The sequence below is a fragment of the Clupea harengus genome, chromosome 8, assembly GCF_900700415.2.
Source record: "Clupea harengus chromosome 8, Ch_v2.0.2, whole genome shotgun sequence".
Lineage (NCBI taxonomy): Eukaryota > Metazoa > Chordata > Actinopteri > Clupeiformes > Clupeidae > Clupea > Clupea harengus.
In genome coordinates, this window is record NC_045159.1 from 19,203,312 (window position 1) to 19,228,394 (window position 25,083).

At 40.8% G+C, this 25,083-nt stretch overlaps 13 non-coding genes across 13 annotated transcripts; all 13 read right to left on the reverse strand.

The window, feature by feature from the left end:
* Window positions 1–2,027: 2,027 nt before the first annotated feature.
* LOC116221625 lies at window positions 2,028–2,081 on the reverse strand. The gene has a single exon (XR_004164221.1). It is a non-coding gene; the product is annotated as a U7 small nuclear RNA (small nuclear RNA).
* A 5,909-nt stretch (window positions 2,082–7,990) lies between these two features.
* Window positions 7,991–8,044, reverse strand: LOC116221627. Its single transcript, XR_004164223.1, has one exon. It is a non-coding gene; the product is annotated as a U7 small nuclear RNA (small nuclear RNA).
* A 1,091-nt stretch (window positions 8,045–9,135) lies between these two features.
* Window positions 9,136–9,189, reverse strand: LOC116221638. The gene has a single exon (XR_004164234.1). It is a non-coding gene; the product is annotated as a U7 small nuclear RNA (small nuclear RNA).
* A 547-nt stretch (window positions 9,190–9,736) lies between these two features.
* LOC116221631 lies at window positions 9,737–9,790 on the reverse strand. The gene has a single exon (XR_004164227.1). It is a non-coding gene; the product is annotated as a U7 small nuclear RNA (small nuclear RNA).
* A 1,091-nt stretch (window positions 9,791–10,881) lies between these two features.
* LOC116221639 lies at window positions 10,882–10,935 on the reverse strand. Its single transcript, XR_004164235.1, has one exon. It is a non-coding gene; the product is annotated as a U7 small nuclear RNA (small nuclear RNA).
* Window positions 10,936–11,482: 547 nt separating this feature from the next.
* Window positions 11,483–11,536, reverse strand: LOC116221632. The gene has a single exon (XR_004164228.1). It is a non-coding gene; the product is annotated as a U7 small nuclear RNA (small nuclear RNA).
* Window positions 11,537–12,391: 855 nt separating this feature from the next.
* Window positions 12,392–12,445, reverse strand: LOC116221633. The gene has a single exon (XR_004164229.1). It is a non-coding gene; the product is annotated as a U7 small nuclear RNA (small nuclear RNA).
* An 801-nt stretch (window positions 12,446–13,246) lies between these two features.
* Window positions 13,247–13,300, reverse strand: LOC116221636. Its single transcript, XR_004164232.1, has one exon. It is a non-coding gene; the product is annotated as a U7 small nuclear RNA (small nuclear RNA).
* An 867-nt stretch (window positions 13,301–14,167) lies between these two features.
* Window positions 14,168–14,221, reverse strand: LOC116221634. The gene has a single exon (XR_004164230.1). It is a non-coding gene; the product is annotated as a U7 small nuclear RNA (small nuclear RNA).
* A 1,349-nt stretch (window positions 14,222–15,570) lies between these two features.
* LOC116221635 lies at window positions 15,571–15,624 on the reverse strand. Its single transcript, XR_004164231.1, has one exon. It is a non-coding gene; the product is annotated as a U7 small nuclear RNA (small nuclear RNA).
* A 743-nt stretch (window positions 15,625–16,367) lies between these two features.
* On the reverse strand, window positions 16,368–16,421 carry LOC116221628. The gene has a single exon (XR_004164224.1). It is a non-coding gene; the product is annotated as a U7 small nuclear RNA (small nuclear RNA).
* Window positions 16,422–17,476: 1,055 nt separating this feature from the next.
* LOC116221629 lies at window positions 17,477–17,530 on the reverse strand. The gene has a single exon (XR_004164225.1). It is a non-coding gene; the product is annotated as a U7 small nuclear RNA (small nuclear RNA).
* A 1,831-nt stretch (window positions 17,531–19,361) lies between these two features.
* LOC116221630 lies at window positions 19,362–19,415 on the reverse strand. The gene has a single exon (XR_004164226.1). It is a non-coding gene; the product is annotated as a U7 small nuclear RNA (small nuclear RNA).
* Between the last annotated feature and the right edge of the window lie 5,668 nt (window positions 19,416–25,083).

The following is a 25,083-nucleotide window of genomic DNA, read 5'->3' on the forward strand; positions in this document are numbered from 1 at the left end:
TGAAGGCTAACAAACACAGCCATGCTAATATGGATAGATATTTTCATGATTTTCATCAAGTCATGAACAATTCTCCAAAACTAAATCTACTAATCATTTTTTTTTTGGGACAAATGAAGTGTATCAAATTATGAGATACCTACTAGACAAATATTAAAACGCAATATTTCTAAAAACAAGCGTTTGTGGTGCAGCTCTGTATCCTGTAGCTAAGGGTTACTAGCTAGGGGTAGCTAATATTGATTAAATTACCACTAAGATTAAATTAATGAATCAAGAATGTGCTACTGTAGGTTACTAACCACTGGTGAGAATAATTCCTTTTTTCTAGTTTGAGCTCCTTCTCCAAAAAGAGTCTGAATACTTAATAGTCATGAACATATACAGTATGTCAAATTTACTTAAATATTAGTTTTTGAAAACTTGATGTGGGCATCTAGTTATTGGACACCTTCAAGACAAACACTAGAGAATACTTTTTCCAAGTTAGATTTGAGTTTCTGGTGCTACCCTGAATCCTGTTGCTAAGGGTTACCCTCATGGAGGACAAACTCCATCAGTCATTGAATTGGACTGGATGGGTGGAGATATGATAATAAGCCTGCTCATAATGCTAAATTTATAGTCGTCCGTTTGGACGGAGACGGACACATAGCCACGCCTTGGCAACACCTTCCCCGAGGTAGAACGCCCATCCGAGCCCTTCGGAGAGCTGGACGGACACCGACGTGCACCTCTCGATTTTTGTAACTTTTTCGGATACGAACAGATAGCGACGGATACCCCCTTGGCTGTGATTGGTCCGCTAAAGAAATCATTTCCAAACCACATCATTTCCGGAATCTCACATTTCCTGTTTCATTCCCTATCTGTTCCTATTCTGTTAAGAGAGTGGATCAACCCCACTTTTCTGTCAGAGCCAGCCGTGTCCAACAGAGTAGTGCCAGAGCCCAGCACGAGCTGACAGCAATTAAAATATTTTGTCCAAACCGACCTGACCCCAATGGAGTCAATGTCTCAACTGTTCATACTACTGACACATTTACATAAGTTTTTTATGAATGGCCTGCCTTTATTAAACTCCAGCATCAAGATACATGCACTTGCTCACACAAACAAGCCCCGTTAACGCACAAGCGCGCACAAGAGGGAGATGAGCATATTGAAATTAAATTATTCACATTGCAAGAACGGAATGAAATAAAACTATCTACATAGTCCAACCATCCAGGTTTAATCGATGTTGTTGTTGAGAAAGGGATGGCATCAATCATATTTCATTAACAACTACAAATCTTTCTTAGCATTTCTAGACTATAATCTCTTTAAATTAAAAATAAAGAGAAAAATGAAACACAGAAAAAAAAATGTCAAGATCTCGCAACTCAACTACATACTCAAACAGGGATTGGAGGCATTTCTATCAAATTCAAACATCATTTTCTTTTTGACACAAGAGGTGCTAGACAAATACTAAAAACCAAATATCCCCACACTAATGTAAGTTTGTAGGGCAGCTCTGCATACTGTTGCTAAGGGTTACCCTCATGGTGATATATTCAGTGTAACACTGATTCACACTGGATGGGTGGAGCTATGCTAATCCACCTGTTCATTCCAGCACAACAATCAAGGACTGAATTTTAAACTATTTCATTGAAGAGGCCTGATTTATATGAATGAACAGTGCACGAAACAATGACCAATGCATTACATTTCTACCTCTTTCTACTTAACCGAGTCTCTGAATTAGACTGGATGGGTAGAAATACACTAACACGACTGCTCGACAGTAAAATTAAACAAAAAGTCCAACAGTCAGACAAATATTTTAGACAGTTGTTAGTCAAATACTAAAAATCTAAATCTTCCTAGTATTTCTAAACTATAAAGTCATAAAATCATACATAAAGAGTGGAAAAAAAAATACCTAATGATTGTCCAATCCATCTAGATAGCCAGAGAGGCATATGTGGAAAATTGTATTTCTAAAAAAAGGTAAAGGAACTTTCTTTTGGACACATGAGGTGGGCATCTAATTATTAGATGCCTGCTAGACAAATACTAAAAAGCAAATATTCCAATACTGATGTGAGTTTGTGGTGAAGCTCTCCATCCTGTTGCTAAGGGTTACCCTCATGGTGGCACCTGGGCCCCGCACAAAATGACTTCAAAGCCCACAGCCATCTTTTTGCCATTTGCCTTTAGCCTGTGAGTGCCAGATTTGTGCGTTGACATTTTGATAGCTCTATTCTGTAAATAAGGGAGTGTGGACGAGTTAACATGTGCCTTAACGTAGCCATTCCCTTAAGACTAAAACAGTATTTTGCAATACAGTAGGAGGACATGTTTAACCTGCATATTGCAGCAGTATTCAAAACAAATAATGCAAACACCTTGTGAAAACATATACATTTGCCGGTACCACTTCACAATAAGGCTCCATTTATAAAGGTTGATAAATGGTTTATAATTAGGTTGTAAACACTTTGTAAGTCATTAATAAGCCATTATAAATGAGTTATAACACAAGTTTTATACATCGATGCGGGCTCACTATTTGGGAAGATCCCCATCTTTTTTTTCAATTTGAATTACATGGGATGCACACTATGATCTTATTGTCTTGTCTGTGTTTCCAGAGTTGATATAGAAATAAAGAAAAATATATTTAATTGTGCTTTCTTTGTTTGGTAGCCTAGTGACATGACGACATAGGTCAGAAGGTCACAGACCAGCGCGCCAATGGTAAATAGGGAGCTTGAGTTTTGATATCGTGTTTCCGTTACTGTACTGGTTACTACCCCACTCCTTTTGAATGTGTTCTCCCTATGTGTATGTGATTTGTGTATGTTGTGTCTGGATGCTACTTTATAACTGGCAAAAGGGAGCCTTATTGTAAAGTGTGAAACACATCATCATCTATTAATCAGTTACTAACATTTATAACTGGCAAAAGGGAGCCTTATTGTAAAGTGTGAAACACATCATCATCTATTAATCAGTTACTAACATTTATAACTGACAAAAGGGAGTCTTATTGTAAAGTGTGAAACACATCATCATATATTAATCAATTACTAACATTTATAACTGGCAAAAGGGAGCCTTATTGTAAAGTGTGAAACACATCACCCTTTATTAATCAGTTACTAACATTTATAACTGGCAAAACGGAGCCTTATTGTAAAGTGTGAAACACATCACCATTCATAAATGAGTAACTAACATTCACATTTACCTAATATAAGTTTTTCACATGGAATGGAAAGTAAGATGCAACAGATACAAGCAAAAATTATGTATTCACACATGTTGAAAATCAACAGTCAAAATAATGAAACTGTTGAGTACAAGTGGTGCTTGTATTTAGACATAAAAGCTTTACGCAGACATCAATAAAACACTTTAAAAGAAATAATGAGATTCAGACTGGAAAGGCTTTTCGTATATCCTTGAACAACCGTCCAAGTGGCCCATCAGGGTGATCAGAGCCAAAAAGTCAATAATTTTATCCGGATCACGGCACCATTGTAACAAGTCCTGCGTTGTGTTCTGTGTGAGTCTGTTTGCTGGGCAAGAAAGAGCCACGCACTGAAGTTCTGATGCTTTGTTCCAGCGAAGTGGAGTTCCGTACACTGTACACATTAACATACAACGAGACAGTCTGTAACATGCAGTCATCAAACACACTGGATATTAGCCTGTTAGCAGAGGGAAAACGTATGCTAGGAACCTCATGGCATAAGACAAAACAAGATAAATGCATTAAATATCACATCGTATGTATCACATGTTGCAGTTCACAATCTTTTCGTATATACACCGTTATGTCATCATTATACCATGACGTTGAGGGTTTATCACTTATAAATATACGTTTAGTTTCTTTGACATACCTCTCTTCAGCTCAGCAACTTCAAACTGAAGACTAAAAGGAGAGATGCCAACTAAACCGAGTTTCTTAAAGGGGCAATACAAGTTGTACTCCGTGTGTTCAAATAACAAGATTTAGTATATACAAATCAGGATCAAATATGTAATGGAGTCAAAAATTGTTGCATTTATTTCATGAAATTTCACCAAATCCTGGTTTGTTTATATTTAATCTTGTCATTTGAACACACTGAATACGTGAACTTGCATTGCCCCTTTAAGTAACTTGGTTTAGTTTGCATCTCAGTTTAGCATGCTACTACACAGAAGATAAATAGCGATTTTAAAGTTGTTTGTTTGACTTTTTTTGCTTAGATTTTTTTTAAAGTTACCGAGACACTATGCAATGTAGAAACCCATTTATTTGAACTGAAAAATACGTCTGAGGGGATTTGCGAGGTGTGTCAGCCAGCTATCTAAAGTTAGCATCCTACTGCCCAGTACTACTGCTGACATTTTGACAGCTCTATTCTGTAAATAAGGGAGTGAGGACGAGTTAACATGTGCCTTAACGTAGTCATTCCCTTAAGACTAAAACAGTATTTTGCAATACAGTAGGAGGACATGTTTAATCTGCATATTGCAGCATTAAGGGACATGAGTTGACGGCAAGTATCAAGTATTCAAAACAAATAATGCAAACACTTTGTGAAACATATACATTTGCCTACCAAATATTCTAGTAATCAATGGTCAACATTTATGAGCGTGGTTTAATCTCTCTCCTGCCACCCAGGAAAACTTTACCAGCTGTCCATCCAGACCTGATGGTCAACAAACTCCATCAGAGTCACTGGATGGGCGGAGATACGCTGATATACGTATGCACTACATAACAAAATTCCTGCTTAGCATATTCATTCATAATAAAAATCAAAAGCAAACCGGTCTCAAACCTCACAACCCAACCACATGGTCAGACAAGCGTTTCTCAAAACACTACCGTAGGTCACATCTGTACTTCCCCAAAGCCTCCGGATCACCAGAGTTGTAGGCAGAGGACCGTGCTCTGAGTTTGGCACGGACATTACCATTTACCCAGGGCTTTTGGTTTGGGAAAGTCCTAACACTGACCCAAGGGACGACATCATCGATACATTTGGAGATGTATGAAGAGACAGAGTCTGTGTATTCACTGTTGTCCCCATCAGCTGCATCACAAAACATCTGCCAGTCTGTTGTATCAAAGCAGTCCTGTAGAGTGCTAATGGATTCAGCACTCCAGCGTTGAACTGCCCGAAAAAACGTTTTTTCCTGTTTTAGGCGTTGCCTGTAGGTAGGGATTAGCATGATGGAGGTGTGATCTGACTTTCCAAAAGCCGGGCGGGGGAGGGGTTTGTAACTGTTCCGTATTTGCGTGTAGCAGTGGTCAAGAATCTGCTCGCCCCGGGTGGGAAAGTTTATATGTTGATGGTACTTCGGTAGGACTTTCCTCATGTTAGCCCTATTGAAGTCTCCAACAACAATAGAAACTGCCTCAGGGTGAGCATCCTCAAGTCCATTTATAACTCCGTATAGTTCCTCTAACGCGCACGTTTTGTCCGCCTGCGGTGGAATGTAAACTGTTGTGATGATAACAGAGCTGAATTCCCGTGGAAGGTAAAAGGGGCGAACTTTTAACGATAGCAGCTCCAGGTCTGGTGAGCAGTGTGCTGAAAGTGCAGCAACATCTGAGCCCCAGCGAGAGTTAACCATCAAGCATACCCCTCCACCCCTGCTTTTACCTGACTCGGAGGTTCTGTCCTGCCGGTAGATGGAAAAACCATCATTAAGTCATTGATAACACAGTTTTTATACATCAATGAGGGCTCACTATTTGGGAAGATCCCCATCTTGGCAACCCACTGTCTATCCCTTAACTGGCTATACTAACCCATTGCACACTTCCTACCATTCTTTTATCTGTTACTACCAGACCCGTATAGATTACTCCCGCAGCCCCCGTACACGTACTTTTTTTTCCAATTTGAATTACACGGGATGCACACTATGGTCTTATTGTCTTGTCTGTGTTTCCAGAGTTGATATAGAAATAAAGAAAAATATATTTAATTGTGCTTTCTTTGTTAGGTAGCCTAGTGACGTGACGACATAGGTCAGAAGGTCACAGACCGGCGCGCCAGCGGTAAATAGGGAGCTTGAGTTTTGATATCTTGCATATATGGGGGGGCTCTCGTGTTTCCGTTACTGTACTGGTTACTACCCCACTCCTTTTGAATGTGTTCTCCCTATGTGTATGTGATTTGTGTATGTTGTGTCTGGATGCTACTGGATGTCCTCAAATTTCCCTCGGGATTAATAAAGTATCCATCCATCCATCCAAGATCAAGTTACTGCTTACTACTCATTAATCTTATGAGTTACTAACATTTATAACTGGCAAAAGGGAGCCTTATTGTAAAGTGTGAAACACATCACCCTTTAGTAATCAGTTACTAACATTTATAACTGGCAAAACGGAGCCTTATTGTAAAGTGTGAAACACATCACCATTCATAAATGAGCCCCCCCCCCCACGGTGCGGGGACTGCGGGGGTAATCTATACGGGTCTGGTAGTAACAGATACAAGAATGGTAGGGAGTGTGCAATGGGCTAGTATAGCCAGTTAAGGGATAGACAGTGGGTTACCAAATAGTGAGCCCGCATCGATGTATAAAAACTGTGTTATAACTAATTTTTAATGGCTTATTAATGACTTACAAAGTGTGTACAACCTAATTAATAACCTAATTATAAACCATTTATTAACCTTTATAAATGGAGCCTTATTGTAAAGTGGTACCCATTTGCCTACCAAATATTGTAGCAATCAATGGCCAACATTTACAGACGTGGACAAAATTGTTGGTACCCTTCCGTTAAAGGAAGAAAAAGCCACAATGGTCACTGAAATAACTTGAAACTGACAAAAGTGATAATAAATAAAAAAAATACTGAAAATGAACTAATGAAAATCAGACATTGCTTTTGAATTGTGGTTCAACAGAATAATTAAAAAAAAAAAAAAACGAAGTAAACTGGCCTGGACAAAAATGATGGTACCCCTAGAAAAGATTTTAAATAATTTGACCATAGAGACATGTTAAACTAAGGTGTGTCCTCTAATTAGCATTACAGGCTTCTTCAAACTTGTAATCAGTAAGTCTGCCTATTTAAAGGGTGAAAAGTAGTCACTGTGGTGTTTGGTATCATGGTGTGTACCACACTGAACATGGACCACAGAAAGCTAAGGACAGAGTTGTCTCAGGAGATTAGAAAGAAAATTATACACAAGCATGTTAACGGTAAAGGCTATAAGACCATCTCCAAGCAGCTTGATATTCCTGTGACAACAGTTGCACATATTATTCAGAAGTTTAAGGTCCAGGGGACTGTAGCCAACCTCCCTGGACGTGGCTGCAAGAGGAAAATTGATGACAAATTGAAGAGACGGATAATACAAATGGTAACTAAAGTGCCCAGAACAACTTCCAAAGAGATTAGAGGTGAACTCCAAGGTCAAGGTACATCAGTGCCAGATCGCACCATCAGTCGCTGTTTGAGCCAAAGTCGACCGAGGAGGACACCACTGTTGAAAGCAAATCATATAAAAGCGAAACTGCAATTTGCCAAAATGCATATTGACAAGCCACAGGGCTTCTGGGAGAATGTCCTTTGGACCGACGAGACAAAACTGGAGCTTGTCAGTTTCAAGTTATTTCAGTGACAATTGTGGGTTTTTCCTTCTTTAAATGAAGGGGACCAACAATTTTGTCCACGTCTGTATGAGCGTGGTTCAATCTCCCTCCTGCCACCCAGGAACACTTTACCAGCTGTCCATCCTGACGGACAACAAACTCCATCAGAGTCACTGAATGGGCGGAGATACGCTAATATACTTATGCACTACATCAAAAATGTCCTGCTTAATATTTCTAGCCTACTGAGCACATTCATTCATAATCAGCATCAAAGGCAAACCGGTCCTAAACCTCACAACCCAACCACATGGTCAGACAAGAGTTTTTCAAAAAACTATTGTAACTAAACATTGTTTTCTTTTGAACACATGAGGTGGGCATCTAATTATTAGATGCCTGCTAGACAAATACTAAAAAGCAAATATTCCAATACTGGTGTGAGTTTGTGGTGCAGGTCACCATCCTGTTGCTAAGGGTTACCCTCATGGTGGCAGAGCCAGAATGCATGATGCCTGGGCCAGGGACCAAATGATATCAAAGGACCCCGCCCCCATGTCCCCCCTAATGAAACTGAACATACGCTTAACAGCAGGCTTGGAATATTCACCACCATGCTTTTGTGTTACATCAACTTGATTCTATCAGCAGTGCTCAAAATACAGGCTTGTAAGCAATACTGTATAGTCTGCCAGTCAGCTAGCTAACATTAGCCTGTACAGTAGTGGGCTACAGTATATTGTAAAGACCACATGTTGACTAACGTCGCAAACTTAGCAACAACAATGCCCCACTTTGCTCTTTTGATGCCTCAGCATGTCTCTTATGTTCTAGAAACTTAGCCTTTCACTTCCTTGCTCGTAAGTCATTTTTTTTCGTATTTTCATATGGACACATGAAGTGGGCATCTAATTATTAGATGTCTGCTAGACAAAAACAAGCAGTGCACAAAAGACTGACTAATGCACACATTTTTTTATATTTCTGCCAAACATCAGAATCACTGAATTAGACTAAATGTGTGGAGATATGCTAATACGCCTGCTCATCAGGAACAGCTACACTGTCAAAGAAAACTAAGAAAAAACTTCCAAGACCTTCCCAACCCAACTGTATAGACAGACAGGAATTTAAGAAATCTCAATCTGTAAGAAATTCAAAAGTATTTTTCTTTTGAACACCTGAGGTGGGCATATACTGTAATTATTAGATGACTGCTAGACAAATACTAAAAAGCAAATAGTTGTCCCATCCAGTCTACTTCAGAACATTTGAGATGGGCATCAATATATTAGACATCTGGTAGACAAACACTAAAGAGTTATTTTTTCAGGACAGATTTAACACAACTTTTCTTCTTAGTATTTTTATTCTGTAATATCATTACATCACAAATAAAAAGTGAAGAAAAAATAGGACAAATACTTCCAAGACTTGCAATCCAACAAAGTAATCAACTAGACATGTTAGAAATCTTCATCTATTGGCAATTCTAAAATATCTTTCTTTGACACACATCAGGTGGGCATCCTTTTACCGGACGCCTGCTAGACAAATACTAAAAAGCAAATATTCCAATACTGACATGAGTTTGTGGTGCAGCTCTTCATCCTGTTGCTAAGGGTTACCCTCATGGTGATTAATTCAGTCTGTTACGGATTCACACTAGATGGGTGGAGCTATGCTAATCCACCTGTTCATCCCAGCACAACAAGCAAGGATTGTATTTTAAACTATTTCATTGCATGAATTAAAGATGCCTGATTTATATGAATGAACAGTGCACGAAAGAATGACCAATGCATTACATTTTTCCCTCTTTCTACTTAACCGAGTCTCTGGATTAGACTGGATGGGTAGAAATACACTAACACGACTGCTCGACAGTAAAATTAAACAAAAAGTCCAACTACAAAGTCAGACAAGTATTTTTGACAGTTGTTAGTCAAATACTAAAAATCTAAATCTTCCTAGTATTTCTAAACTATAAAGTCAAATCATACATAAAGAGTGGAAAAACTTGCCTAATGATTGTCCAATCCATTCTAAACAGTCAGAGAGGCATATGTGGAAAATTGTATTTCTAAAAAAAGGTAAAGGAACTTTCTTTTGGACATATGAGGTGGGCATCTAATTATTAGATGCCTGCTAGACAAATACTTAAAAGCAAATATTCCAATACTGATGTGCGTTTGGGGTGCAGGTCATCATCCTGTTGCTAAGGGTTACCCTCATGGTGGGTAGAGCCAGAATGCATGATGCCTGGGCCAGGGACCAAATGATATCAAAGGACCCCGCCCCCATGCCCCCCTAATGAAAATCAACATACGCTTAACAGCAGGCTTGGAATATTCACCACCATGCTTTTGTGTTACATCAACTTGATTCTATCAGCAGTGCTCAAAATACAGGCTTGTAAGCAATACTGTATAGTCTGCCAGTCAGCTAGCTAACATTAGCCTGTACAGTAGTGGGCTACAGTATATTGTAAAGACCACATGTTGACTAACGTCGCAAACTTAGCAACAACAATGCCCCACTTTGCTCTTTTGATGCCTCAGCATGTCTCTTATGTTCTAGAAACTTAGCCTTTCACTTCCTTGCTCGTAAGTCATTTTTTTTCGTATTTTCATATGGACACATGAAGTGGGCATCTAATTATTAGATGTCTGCTAGACAAAAACAAGCAGTGCACAAAAGACTGACTAATGCACACATTTTTTTATATTTCTGCCAAACATCAGAATCACTGAATTAGACTAAATGTGTGGAGATATGCTAATACGCCTGCTCATCAGGAACAGCTACACTGTCAAAGAAAACTAAGAAAAAACTTCCAAGACCTTCCCAACCCAACTGTATAGACAGACAGGAATTTAAGAAATCTCAATCTGTAAGAAATTCAAAAGTATTTTTCTTTTGAACACCTGAGGTGGGCATATACTGTAATTATTAGATGACTGCTAGACAAATACTAAAAAGCAAATAGTTGTCCCATCCAGTCTACTTCAGAACATTTGAGATGGGCATCAATATATTAGACATCTGGTAGACAAACACTAAAGAGTTATTTTTTCAGGACAGATTTAACACAACTTTTCTTCTTAGTATTTTTATTCTGTAATATCATTACATCACAAATAAAAAGTGAAGAAAAAATAGGACAAATACTTCCAAGACTTGCAATCCAACAAAGTAATCAACTAGACATGTTAGAAATCTTCATCTATTGGCAATTCTAAAATATCTTTCTTTGACACACATGAGGTGGGCATCCTTTTACCGGACGCCTGCTAGACAAATACTAAAAAGCAAATATTCCAATACTGACATGAGTTTGTGGTGCAGCTCTTCATCCTGTTGCTAAGGGTTACCCTCATGGTGATTAATTCAGTCTGTTACGGATTCACACTAGATGGGTGGAGCTATGCTAATCCACCTGTTCATCCCAGCACAACAAGCAAGGATTGTATTTTAAACTATTTCATTGCATGAATTAAAGATGCCTGATTTATATGAATGAACAGTGCACGAAAGAATGACCAATGCATTACATTTCTACCTCTTTCTACTTAACCGAGTCTCTGGATTAGACTGGATGGGTAGAAATACACTAACACGACTGCTCGACAGTAAAATTAAACAAAAAGTCCAACTACAAAGTCAGACAAGTATTTTTGACAGTTGTTAGTCAAATACTAAAAATCTAAATCTTCCTAGTATTTCTAAACTATAAAGTCAAATCATACATAAAGAGTGGAAAAACTTACCTAATGATTGTCCAATCCATTCTAAACAGTCAGAGAGGCATATGTGGAAAATTGTATTTCTAAAAAAAGGTAAAGGAACTTTCTTTTGGACACATGAGGTGGGCATCTAATTATTAGATGCCTGCTAGACAAATACTTAAAAGCAAATATTCCAATACTGATGTGCGTTTGGGGTGCAGGTCTTCATCCTGTTGCTAAGGGTTACCCTCATGGTGGGTAGAGCCAGAATGCATGATGCCTGGGCCAGAGACCAAATGATATCAAAGGACCCCGCCCCCATGCCCCCCTAATGAAAGTGAACATACGCTTAACAGCAGGCTTGGAATATTCACCACCATGCTTTTGTGTTACATCAACTTGATTCAATCAGCAGTGCTCAAAATACAGGCTGGTAAGAAATACTGTATAGTCTGCCAGTCAGCTAGCTAACATTAGCCTGTACAGTAGTGGGCTACAGTATATTGTAAAGACCACATGTTGACTAACGTCGCAAACGTAGCAACAACAATGTCCCACTTTGCTCTTTTGATGCCTCAGCATGTCGCTAATGTTCTAGAAACAGCCATTCACTTCCTTGCTTGTCGTGAGTCATTTTGCAAGGATTGTGTTTTAAACTATTTCATTACATGAATTAAAGATGCCTGATTTATATGAATGAACAGTGCACGAAAGAATGACCAATGCATTACATTTCTACCTCTTTCTACTTAACCGAGTCTCTGGATTAGACTGGATGGGTAGAAATACACTAACACGACTGCTCGACAGTAAAATAAAATAAAAAGTCCAACTACAAAGTCAGACAAGTATTTTTGACAGTTGTTAGTCAAATGCTAAAAATCTAAATCTTCCCAGTATTTCTAAACTATAAAGTCATAAAATCATACATAAAGAGTGGAAAAAATATACCTAATGGTTGTCCAATCGATCTAGACAGCCAGAGAGGCATATGTGGAAAATTGTATTTCTAAAAAAAAGGCAAAGCAACTTTCTTTTGGACACATGAAGTGGGCATCTAATTATTAGATGCCTGCTAGACAAATACTTAAAAGCAAATATTCCAATACTGATGTGCGTTTGGGGTGCAGGTCATCATCCTGTTGCTAAGGGTTACCCTCATGGTGGGTAGAGCCAGAATGCATGATGCCTGGGCCAGAGACCAAATGATATCAAAGGACCCCGCCCCCATGCCCCCCCTAATGAAAGTGAACATACACTTAACAGCAGGCTTGGAATATTCACCACCATGCTTTTGTGTTACATCAACTTGATTCAATCAGCAGTGCTCAAAATACAGGCTGGTAAGAAATACTGTATAGTCTGCCAGTCAGCTAGCTAACATTAGCCTGTACAGTAGTGGGCTACAGTATATTGTAAAGACCACATGTTGACTAACGTCGCAAACGTAGCAACAACAATGTCCCACTTTGCTCTTTTGATGCCTCAGCATGTCGCTAATGTTCTAGAAACAGCCATTCACTTCCTTGCTTGTCGTGAGTCATTTTGCAAGGATTGTGTTTTAAACTATTTCATTACATGAATTAAAGATGCCTGATTTATATGAATGAACAGTGCACGAAAGAATGACCAATGCATTACATTTCTACCTCTTTCTACTTAACCGAGTCTCTGGATTAGACTGGATGGGTAGAAATACACTAACACGACTGCTCGACAGTAAAATAAAATAAAAAATCTAAATCTTCCCAGTATTTCTAAACTATAAAGTCATAAAATCATACATAAAGAGTGGAAAAAATATACCTAATGGTTGTCCAATTGATCTAGACAGCCAGAGAGGCATATGTGGAAAATTGTATTTCTAAAAAAAAGGCAAAGCAACTTTCTTTTGGACACATGAAGTGGGCATCTAATTATTAGATGCCCGCTAGAGAAATACTAAAAAGCAAATATTCCAATACTGATGTGAGTTTGTGGTGCAGTTCTTCATCCTGGGCCCAGCACAAAATGACTTCAAAGCCGTCTGCCATCTTTTTGCCATTTGCTTTTAGCCTGAGTGCCAGATTTGTGCATTGGCATTTTGACAGCTCTATTCTGTAAATAAGGGAGTGAGGACGAGTTAACATGTGCCTTAACGTAGTCATTCCCTTAAGACTAAAATAGTATTTTGCAATACAGTAGGAGGACATGTTCAATCTGCATATTGCAGCATTAAGGGACATGAGTTGACGGCAAGCATCAAGTATTCAAAACAAATAATGCAAACACTTTGTGAAACATACACATTTGCCTACCAAATATTCTAGCAATCAATGGCCAACATTTATGAGCGTGGTTTAATCTCTCTCCTGCCACCCAGGAAAACTTTACCAGCTGTCCATCCAGACCTGATGGTCAACAAACTCCATCAGAGTCACTGGATGGGCGGAGATACGTATGCACTACATAACAAAATTCCTGCTTAATATTTCTAGCCTACTGAGCACATTAATTTGTAATAAACGTCAAAAGCAAACCGGTCCTAAACCTCACAACCCAACCACATGGGTCACATAACTACCTTCAACTCCATGTCCCATACGGTCTTCTTCAGAACATTTGAGATTGGCGTCAATATATTAGACATCTGTCAGACAAACACAAAATAGTTAATTGTTCAGGGCAGATTTAAGACAAATTTCATTCTTAGTATTTCTATTCTGTAATGTCATTACATCAAAAATAAGAAACAAAGAATAAAAGGCAAATATTTCCAAGAACTCCAATGCAGCTATGTAGTCAGACTCAAAATTCTAGAGTAGATTTGTTTTTGAACACATGAGGTGGGCATCTAATTATTAGATGCCTGCTAGACAAATACTTAAAAGCAAATATTCCAATGCTGGTGTGAGTTTGGGGTGCGGGTCAGCATCCTGTTGCTAAGGGTTACCCTCATGGTGGCAGAGCCAGAATGCATGATGGGACCAGGGACCAAATGATATCAAAGGACCCCGCCCCCATGTCCCCCTCTAATGAAACTGAACATACGCTTAACAGCAGGCTTGGAATATTCACCACCATGCTTTTGTGTTACATCAACTTGATTCGATTAGCAGCGCTCAAAATACAGGCTTGTGAGGTATAATGTATAGCATGTCTCATGTTTCAGAAACTTAGCCATTCACTTCCTTGCTTGTCGTAAGTCATCTTTAATCATTAGATGTCTGCTAGACAAAAACAAACAGTGCACTACATTTTTACATTTTTCGGCTAGACATCAGAATCACTGAATTACACTGGATGTGTGGAGATATGCTAATAGGCCTGCTCAACAGTAAAAACTACACTGTGGAAGAAAACTAGGTAAAACTAGTTTGGTTAAACTTTACCAGCTGTCCATCCAGACCTGATGGTCAACAAACTCCATCAGAGTCACTGGATTGGCGGAGATACGCTGATATACTTATGCACTACATCACAAAATTCCTGCTTAATGTTGCTTAATATTATTCATTCATAATATTAACATCAAAGGCAAACCAGTCCTAAACCTCACAACCCAACCTCATGGTCAGACAGGTGTTTTCAAAGCACTATCATATCTAAACATTATTTTCTTTTGAACACATGAGGTGGGCGTCTAATTATTAGATGCCTGCTAGACAATTACTAAAAAGCAAATATTCCAATACTGATGTGAGTTTGTGGTGCAGATCTGCATCCCGTTGCTAAAGGTTACCCTCATGGTGATAAATTCAGTGTGACACTGCTTCACACTGGATGGGTGGAGCTATGCTAATCCACCTGTTCATTCCAGCACAACAATCATTGATTATAGTTTAAATTATTTAATTACATGAGTGAAAGATGCATGACATATGAATGAACGATGCATGGATTTCTAACACAACATTGTTGTATATATAATTAAAATACATAATCACAAAACAACCTTCAACACCATGTCCCATTCTGCAGGTCCCAGGACCTTCAGGACATTAGAAGTGGGCGTCAATTTATTAGACGTCTGAGAGACAAACACTAAATAGCTAACTTTTCAGGGCAGATCTAACACAAAACTCCTTCTTGATATTTATATTCTGTAATGTCAATACATCAAAATAAACAGTGAAGGAAAAGGACAAATACTTCCAAGACTTTACAAACCAACGAAGTAGTCAAATAGACATTATAGAAATTCTCATATCATGGGAATTTAAAATTAGTTTTCTTTTGGACATAAGAGGTGGGCATCTAATTATTAGATGCCTGCTAGACAAATACTTAAAAGCAAATATTCCAATACTGATGTGAGTTTGTGTTGCAGCTCACCATCCTGTTGCTAAGGGTTACCCTCATTGTGACAGAGCCAGAATGCATGATGGGACCAGGGACCAAATGATATCAAAGGACCCCGCCCCCATGTCCCCCCTAATTCAAAATCAACATACGCTTAACAGCAGGCTTGGAATATTCACCACCATGCTTTTGTGTTACATCAACTTGATTCAATCAGCAGCGCTCAAAACAAAAGCTTGTGAGGTGTAATGTATAGCATGTCTCATGTTTCAGAAACTTAGCCATTCACTTCCTTGCTTGTCGTTAGTCATTTTGAATCATTAGATGTCTGCTAGACAAAAACAAACAGTGTACTACATTTTTTTATTTTTCTGCCAAACATCAGAATCACTGAATTACACTGGATGTGTGGAGATATGCTAATAGGCCTGCTCAACAGTAAAAACTACACTGTGGAAGAAAACTAGGGAAAACTAGTTTAGTTAAACTTTACCAGCTGTCCATCCATACCTGATGGTCAACAAACTCCATCAGAGTCACTGGATGGGAGGAGATATGCTGATATACTTATGCACTACATCACAAAAATTCCTGCTTAATATTTCAAGCTTATTGAGCACATTCATTCATAATATTAACATCAACGGCAAACCGGTCCTAAACCTCTTAACCCAACCTCATGGTCAGACAAGTGTTTTCAAAGCACTATCATATCTAAACATTGTTTTCTTTTGAACACATGAGGTGGGCATCTAATTATTAGATGCCTGCTAGACAAATACTAAAAAGCAAATATTCCAATACTGATGTGAGTTTGTGGTGCAGATCTGCATCCCGTTGCTAAGGGTTACCCTCATGGTGATAAATTCAGTGTGACACTGACAGAGCATTCACACGCTTCCGTAGGAATGCGTTGATCCGTCAGAATGAATTGCCTTTCATGCATAACTGACAGCACAGGCGCTAGCCAATCAGATCCCGTATATGCTTACGTCTAAAAAGCGGCAAGCTCAAAAAAAAAAGATGGCGACCAAACTCCGTAGATGGTCGTATTTGGACCTAAAAGTTGTTTGTTTGACTTTTTTTTGCTTAGATTTTTTAAAAGTTACCGAGAAATAGACACTCTACAATGTAAAAACCCCTTTATTGTAACTGAAAAATACGTCTGATAGGATTTGCGAGGTGTGTGAGCACCCTACCTAATGTTAGCATGCTACTGCTTACAAGGTAAGCAGCTTGCTAGTGGCGTGATTGGTTTGATGACCTGTCAATCTCACTATAACGTCTCTGGTATCAACAGAACCCCACGCGCCAGACTCCTCCTCCGCCATCCGTTGGCGCAATGCATGCCAACGGAAGCGTGTGAATGCTCCGTGATTCACACTGGATGGGTGGAGCTATGCTAATCCACCTGTTCATTCCAGCACAACAATCATGGATTATAGTTTAAACTATTTAATTACATGAGTGAAAGATGCATGACATATGAATGAATGATGCATGGATTTCTAACACAACATTGTTGTATATATAATTAAAATACATAATCACATAACAACCTTCAACACCATGTCCCATTCTGCAGGTCCCAGGACCTTCAGGACATTAGAAGTGGGCGTCAATTTATTAGACGTCTGAGAGACAAACACTAAATAGCTAACTTTCCAGGGCAGATCTAACACAAAACTCCTTCTTGATATTTATATTCTGTAATGTCAATACATCAAAATAAACAGTGAAGGAAAAGGACAAATACTTCCAAGACTTTACAAACCAACAAACTAATCAAATAGACAGTTTAGTAATCATCATCTATTGGCAATTCTAAAATATGTTTCTTTTGGACACATGAGGTGGGCATCTAATTATTAGATGCCTGCTAGACAAATACTAAAAAGCAAATATTCCAATACTGATGTAAGTTTGTGTTGCAGCTCAACATCCTGTTGCTAAGGGTTACCCTCATGGTGGCAGAGCCAGAATGCATGATGGGACCAGGGACCAAATGATATCAAAGGGACCCGCCCCCATGCCCCCCCTAATGAAAATGAACATACGCTTAACAGCAGGCTTGGAATATTCACCACCATGCTTTTGTGTTACATCAACTTGATTCAATCAGCAGCGCTCAAAACACAGGCTTGTGAGGTATAATGTATAGCATGTCTCATGTTTCAGAAACTTACACAGCATTCACACGTACGCGTTGGAATGCGTTGATCCGTCAGGGTTGACGGATCCCCATTCACTTTGAATGGGGTGACGTCATCCTTTGCCAAACTGAATTGTGGCTCCGTTGGGTTCCCTTGCGTTGCGTTTCATGCTTTGCTTGCGAGTTCAAGAGTTGAAGAATGTTCAACTTTTCGTGAGGCAATGCATGCGTCAGCCAATCAAATGGCCTTTCATGCATAACTGACAGCACAGGCGCTAGCCAATCAGAGCCCGTATATGCTGACGGCTAAAAAGCGGCAAGCTCAAAAAAAAAAGATGGCGACCAAACTCCGTAGATGGTCGTATTTGGACCTAAAAGTTGTTTGTTTGACTTTTTTTTGCTTAGATTTTTTAAAAGTTACAGAGAAATAGACACTGCACAATGTAAAAACCCCTTTATTGTAACTGAAAAATACGTCCGATAGGATTTGCGAGGTGTGTGAGCACCCTACCTAATGTTAGCATGCTACTGCTTACAAGGTAAGCAGCTTGCTAGTGGCATGATTGGTTTGTTGACCTGTCAATCTCACTATAACGTCTCTGGTATCAACAGAACCCCACGCGCCAGACTCCTCCTCCGCCATCCGTTGGCGCAACGCATTCCAACGCGTACGTGTGAATGCTGCCTTACACAGCATTCACACGTACGCGTTGGAATGCGTTGATCCGTCAGGGTTGACGGATCCCCATTCACTTTTAATGGGGTGACGTCATCCTTTGCCGAACTGAATTGTGGCTCCGTTGGGTTCCCGTGCGTTGCGTTTCATGCTTTGCTTGCGACAAGAGTTGAAGAATGTTCAACTTTTCGTGAGGCAATGCATGCGTCAGCCAATCAAATTGCCTTTCATGCATAACAGACAGCACAGGCGCTAGCCAATCAGAGCCCGTATATGCTCACGTCTAAAAAGCGGCACGCTCAAAAAAAAAAGATGCCGACCAAACTCCGTAGAGGGTCGTATTTGTACCTAAAAGTTGTTTGTTTGACTTTTTTTTGCTTAGATTTTTTAAAAGTTACCGAGAAATAGACACTGTACAATGTAAAAACCCCTTTATTGTAACTGAAAAATACGTCTGATAGGATTTGCGAGGTGTGTGAGCACCCTACCTAATGTTAGCATGCTACTGCTTACAAGGTAAGCAGCTTGCTAGTGGCGTGATTGGTTTGTTGACCTGTCAATCTCACTATAACGTCTCTGGTATCAACAGAACCCCACGCGCCAGACTCCTCCTCCGCCATCCGTTGGCGCAACGCACGTGTGAATGCTGCCTTAGCCATTCACTTCCTTTCTTGTCATAAGTCATCTTTAATCATTAGATGTCTGCTAGATAAAAACAAACAGTCACTATATTTTTCTGCCAAACATCAGAATCACTGAATTACACTGGATGTGCGGAGATATGCTAATAAGCCTGCTCAACAGTAAATACTACACTGTGGAAGAAAACTAGGAAAAACGTCAAGATATTCCCAACCCAACTGTGGAGTCAGACCGGAATTCAGAATCAATTTTCTTTTGAACACATGAGGTGGGCATCTAATTATTAGATGCCTGCTAGACAAATACTAAAAAGCAAATATTCCAATAGTGATGTGAGTTTGTGGTGCAGCTCTGCATCCTGTTGCTAAGGGTTACCCTCATGGTGACAAACCCCATCGGTCACTGAATTAGACTGGATGGGTGTAGATATGCTAATACATCTGCTCACTAAAACAGAAGATTATTTTTAGTAATTCTAGACTATAATCTCATTAAATGAAAACAATTAAATAGTGAAAGAAAACTAAACAAAAAGAAAAATTTGGAAAAGGGAAATGAAGGGCTTAGAACAGCTCACTGTTCCTTCATTCAACACTCCTGAAATGTTGTCACATGAACAGAACAGGGTAAGAGGCTTTTCAAACATGTTCACATGATCAACACTAACTCCAGGCACTACCGGCACCAAAAACTAAAAGGACTGTTTTGAAAGGCCACCTGGTGGCTGTACCCTCTGATGGCCTCCACCTTACTGATATGTTTCAAAAGATTTCTTGTACAAAACCTTCAGGGAGGCTTCTTAATGGCGTTCCAAGATATTAAACCTTAATCAACCTTAAACCTCATAATGGCACACCAGCGCTGAAATCCTGAATTTGCAGTTCCTTCAAATGCACCCTTCTGACCCTGACACTTCAACGACTCTACAATTTCTTAGGAAAGGTTCCAAAGACATTTGTTTATTAATATTTTGTCATTTCTGTCATTCATCTTTAAGAAATTCATACATATTTTTGTTTTTATTTTAATCTTAGAACTGCATCTTAGTTTATAAGGTGGGTATCTAGTTATTACATGCCTTCTGGACAAATACCAATATGGAGTTGACGTGAGATCTGCATCCTGTAGCTAAGGGTTATCCTCACGGTGGATAAGCTCAGTCAGAGTCACTGAATTATACAGGAGTGGTGGAGCTATGCTAATGTGTATTTGGCTTTACTTGATGCACTCTACAACTACAACATTCCAGGTAAATGTTATGTTTCAAAATATTCCATGACAACTTAACATAAAATATCAAAAGTAAGGAAGGAAAATGGAGATAAAATACAAGCAAATTTTTGTAGATACTAAGTACCTTTTAAACAGCAGATATGTCTGACTTAAACAAGACTGGTGTACATCTTCGAGTACTTAGTTTTGAACACGAGCCATGGGCATGCATTAGAGGCCTGCTGGACAAACGCTGAAAGGCAAACAGTCCAATGCAGATGCGAGGTTGTGGTGCAGCTCTGCAGCCTGTAGCCAAGGGTTAGCCTTTATCTAAAAAAAATTCAAAGTAATTTTCTTCTGGAGACATGAGGTTGGCATCCAATTACTAGATGCCTGCTGGACAAACACTAAAAAGCAAATTTTCCAATACTGCTGTGAGTTTGTGTTGCAGCTCTGCATCCTGTAGCTAAGGGATACCCTTGTGGTGGTGACCTCAATCACTCTACTACACTGGATGGGTGGGGGGTATGCTAGTGACACTATTAGTCTATTAGTCATCACGCTCAGCCCTGCTGCTCTGCACGATTCTCATTAGGCCCTACTCTACACGAATGAGAGCTGAACACACCTGGCACAGCCAACCAGGAGTGCTACGACTGCACACACCTCATTCAGGTGTGCCTGGGGCAGCTATGGAAAGTAGATCTGTAGTACACGGGGGCACCAGGGGCGAAGCGAAGAGCCCCTTTTTTTTTAGAAGACGAGCTCTGCCCGACGGCTTTAGACGATAACCCAGAGAGCTTTCCGAGCTGAACCCATCTGACCGTGACAATTCTCACTCTGACAAATCAAATCAGTGTGTGGGAAGTTTCTTATAATTGTGGCAGTCTCCGTGAACCGCGCTCGTCAAACTGTGACCATTATCACTTATCACTGCAGACACAACTTATATAGGACAGTGCACTCCTCTCTTGTACTGGATATCTTGAGGGTGCCCCAGAGAAGCTTCCGATAATTCTTAACAGTTGATGGCCGTGAACTGAACTCATCTAATCATGACTGTTCTCACGTTGGCCACTAGGGGGCAGCTTTCAGCAGTGGAACCTCACTTATTAGCCCCCCGCCCTCTGCAGGGTGTCTGTTCCTCTGCAGGATCCCTGACCCAGCATCTGCAGAGAGGCCTGATGGTCACACTCAGTGCAGGGCTTCACTGGACGAGAAAGAGAGAGAGAGAGAGAGAGAGAGAGAGTGCGGGTGATGTCTTGGGTTGTCTACTGAAAGCACCCGTGATGTCTTGAGGAAGTTTAACTAGGGATCCTTCATCCGAGGCAGAGGGGTTGGAAAAAAAAAAAAATAGGATTGGGTTTGGGATGCCACTTTTATGACTTATTTTCTGGGTGTATATTATATATGTATTATTTATAATCCCCCCCTGATATGTGTTTGACGTCCATCTGTAATGAATGTCACTGGATGCTAAAACTTACATCAGAGGCAGAAGGACTGGAGACGAGAAGTTCTTTGCAGACATGGTACCCTCTTTGTCAGACATGTGGGCAGCCCTGTGGCCCGATGCCTTACTGTCTCGGGTATCTGGGCTCTACACCGCAGCAGAGGGCAAACTCAACCACAAGGAGCCGTGAAGGCAGAAACCTGTTAGCTTTGCAAATGATCAGGCTATGAAGCAGTGGGCGAGACACATGTCTGAATGATTCTCGGTCCTCACTGCCCTGTTCTATCCAGAGTTTTTTTTATCAGAATCAGAATCAGAATCAGGTTTTATTGGCCAAGTAAGTTTGCACAAACAAGGAATTTGACTTGGTAAAGTGGCTCTCAGTGTGCTTACACAGAATATACATCACAACACAAAACAATACAAACAGTGCAACGGTCTAAGAAGTCTATGCAGTGAGATGGGTCTGGATCTCGTCTCCTTGGTATGGTGAAGTGCTGACTGGGACTGGGGGACAAACACACGTGCGTGCACACACCCACACACACCCATAACACACACACACACAAACACACACACACACACACGCACAGACACACGCATAAACACACACAGACACACACACACAGACATACACACGCACAGACACACACATAAACACACACATACACACACACACACACACACATACACACGCACAGGCACACACATAAACACACACACACGCACACATACACACATAAACACACACATGCACAAACACTCCCATGACTTTTCTGCCACTTCCTAGAGCTCTGACAGTTCACGAACACAAAACACATAGCCACTCCACACACGTCCATAAACAAACACTCCACACACACAAACCACCCCCAAACACACACACAAAGTCAGACCTGAAAGCACACACTGACTTTTAGACCGCCATTGACATCTAAAAGCCCACAGACGCGCTCGCATGTACACACACACACACACAGACACACTCACACACACACACTCCTCCCTGAGTAGAAAGGCATGCATCACAAGGGCTGGCTGTCTCCTTTGACACCTACCCTACATGCTTGATGAATGGCTCTCCCATCTGTGACATTTCTTGGCAGGCACTGGCCCAGCCCACCCCACACGGAGCAAGGACCCCTTTGTTCCCCGCGGAGATGGAACGTTTTTTTTTTACGTAGTTGTTTTTTTTTGCTTACACCTGCCTTGTACGTGCGCGTCAGTAGTTCTTAATGTCATGGTCTTCAGCAGGTAATGATTTTCAATAAGAAAAGATGGCGTGACATTTCCATCAAAGCTCCAGCCCTCCTGCCGACCGTCGCTAGTGGAGACAGGTGATGGGTCCCCTGATAGGAGCAGGCAGTGGAACGGATGCGGCCCAGATCCGGCCCAGATCCGGCTGTCCTCCGGCTGTCCTCCGGTTACTGGCAGAGGGGCCGTGTTGTTGATCGTGTTTTTTCTCCGCCTGTCCTGTCCTCGCCTGGTGTGCCCTCTGTGTCCGACCACACACACACGACAGCTGCCTCTGACATAACTGGTAGATAACACAACACTAATGGCCGCAGTGGTGAATGAATAACACATTAATGGCATCACTGGTAGATAACTCAACCCTTATGGCCGCAGCGGTGAATAAATAACACACTAATGGCATCACTGGTGAATAACGCAACACAAACGTCCGCACTGGTGAATGCATAGCACACTAATGGCATTACTGGTAAATAACATAACAATAAGAGCATCGTAAACAGCACCCCTGGTAAAAAACTCTTTGGGTTTTTGTGGTGAATAAAACAACTCTAATGGCATCTCCAGTGAATAACGCATTAATGGCATCATTCGTGAGCAAGAGCGCCATCATTAGGGAAGGAGTGAAGTCATTTAACATTTAAAGCAATACAAGTTGTGCTTTTTCAGGTGCTTGTGGCAGAATACAGCCCTGTCTCACACTCTCTCACCCTCTAACACCTTCCTTACCCTCCTCACCCTCTCACCCTCCTCACCCTCTCACCCTCTTCATCCTTTCACACCCTCTCACTCTCTAACACTCTCCTCACCCTCCACACCATCTCTCACCCTCTCACCTCTCACTCTCTCACCCTCCTCACCCTCTCACCCTCTTCATCCTCTCACTCACCCTCTTCACCCTCTCACCCTCTCACCCTCTCACCCTCTCCTCACCCTCCACACCATCTCTCACCCTCTCACCCTCTCACCCTCTCACTCTCTCACCCTCCTCACCCTCTCACCCTCCTCACCCTCTTCATCCTCTCACTCACCCTCTTCACCCTCTCACCCTCTCACCCTCTCCTCACCCTCCACACCCTCACCCTATTCAACCTCCACACCCTCCTCATCCTCCTCACCCTCTTCACCCTCTCACCACCTCACCACCTCACCCTCTCACCGCCTCACCCTCTCACACCCTCCTCATCCTCCTCACTCTCTTCATTCTCTCACCATCTCACCCTCTCACACCCCAGCTCTTTTGCCATGGTCTCCAGCAAAGCAGTGTGGGATAGTAGCGATGTTTACCTCACTGATATAAAACTTCCATTTGGCTAATGAGCTGTTGTGTTTTGGCATTCAGGTCTGTCCCCTTTTTGTGAAAAGGATTCAGTACGGGTATTTGCAGCATGGGGGGGGGCAGTTTCACACACTCTGTTTTATAGTGTCCTTGGTCAGTGCTGCACACTACAAACAGCCAGAAGGGAAAGAAAAGACGTTTGTTGGCCCAATCTCAATACGCAATTATGCCTCACTGTCTTCTCTCTTCCCAGAGCTTCAACACCTCCTGATCTATAAGACACTTGAGTGGGTAGGGACAATATGGTGGCATCTCAATCAGAAGTGCTTTAAATCCATCCGAATGGCTTTTCGATCTACGTTGATGGAACGTTGTAAACAGAACCTTGATCGAACTTGACGCCACTTATTTGATTGGTTTGAGATTTAGGGTTATGGTTGTATGCAAGCTTTTTTTCTTGCGCAAATGTTGGAGGACAGCACACAAAGGTTTGTTTCCTTGGGCGGCCATTTCCCTCTCTCTCTCCTCCCAGTGTCACCTCTGCCCTCGGTGAGTTTCTTTGTTTGTCTGCGTTAGCAGCTCTCGAAAGGTCATGACCTTTTTCATCACGATCAATCAATGATCACAGAACACAGAATAGAGTAATGGTGTTTATACACCGCATGTGTGTGTGTATGTATTTGTGTGTGCGTGTAGCTGTGGTGTGCATGCATTAGTCTAATCCACGTGCTCTCTTCGCAGGTTTATGAGTAAAGTTTATGCGAAGAGCGTAAATGCCAGTGGGATGCACAA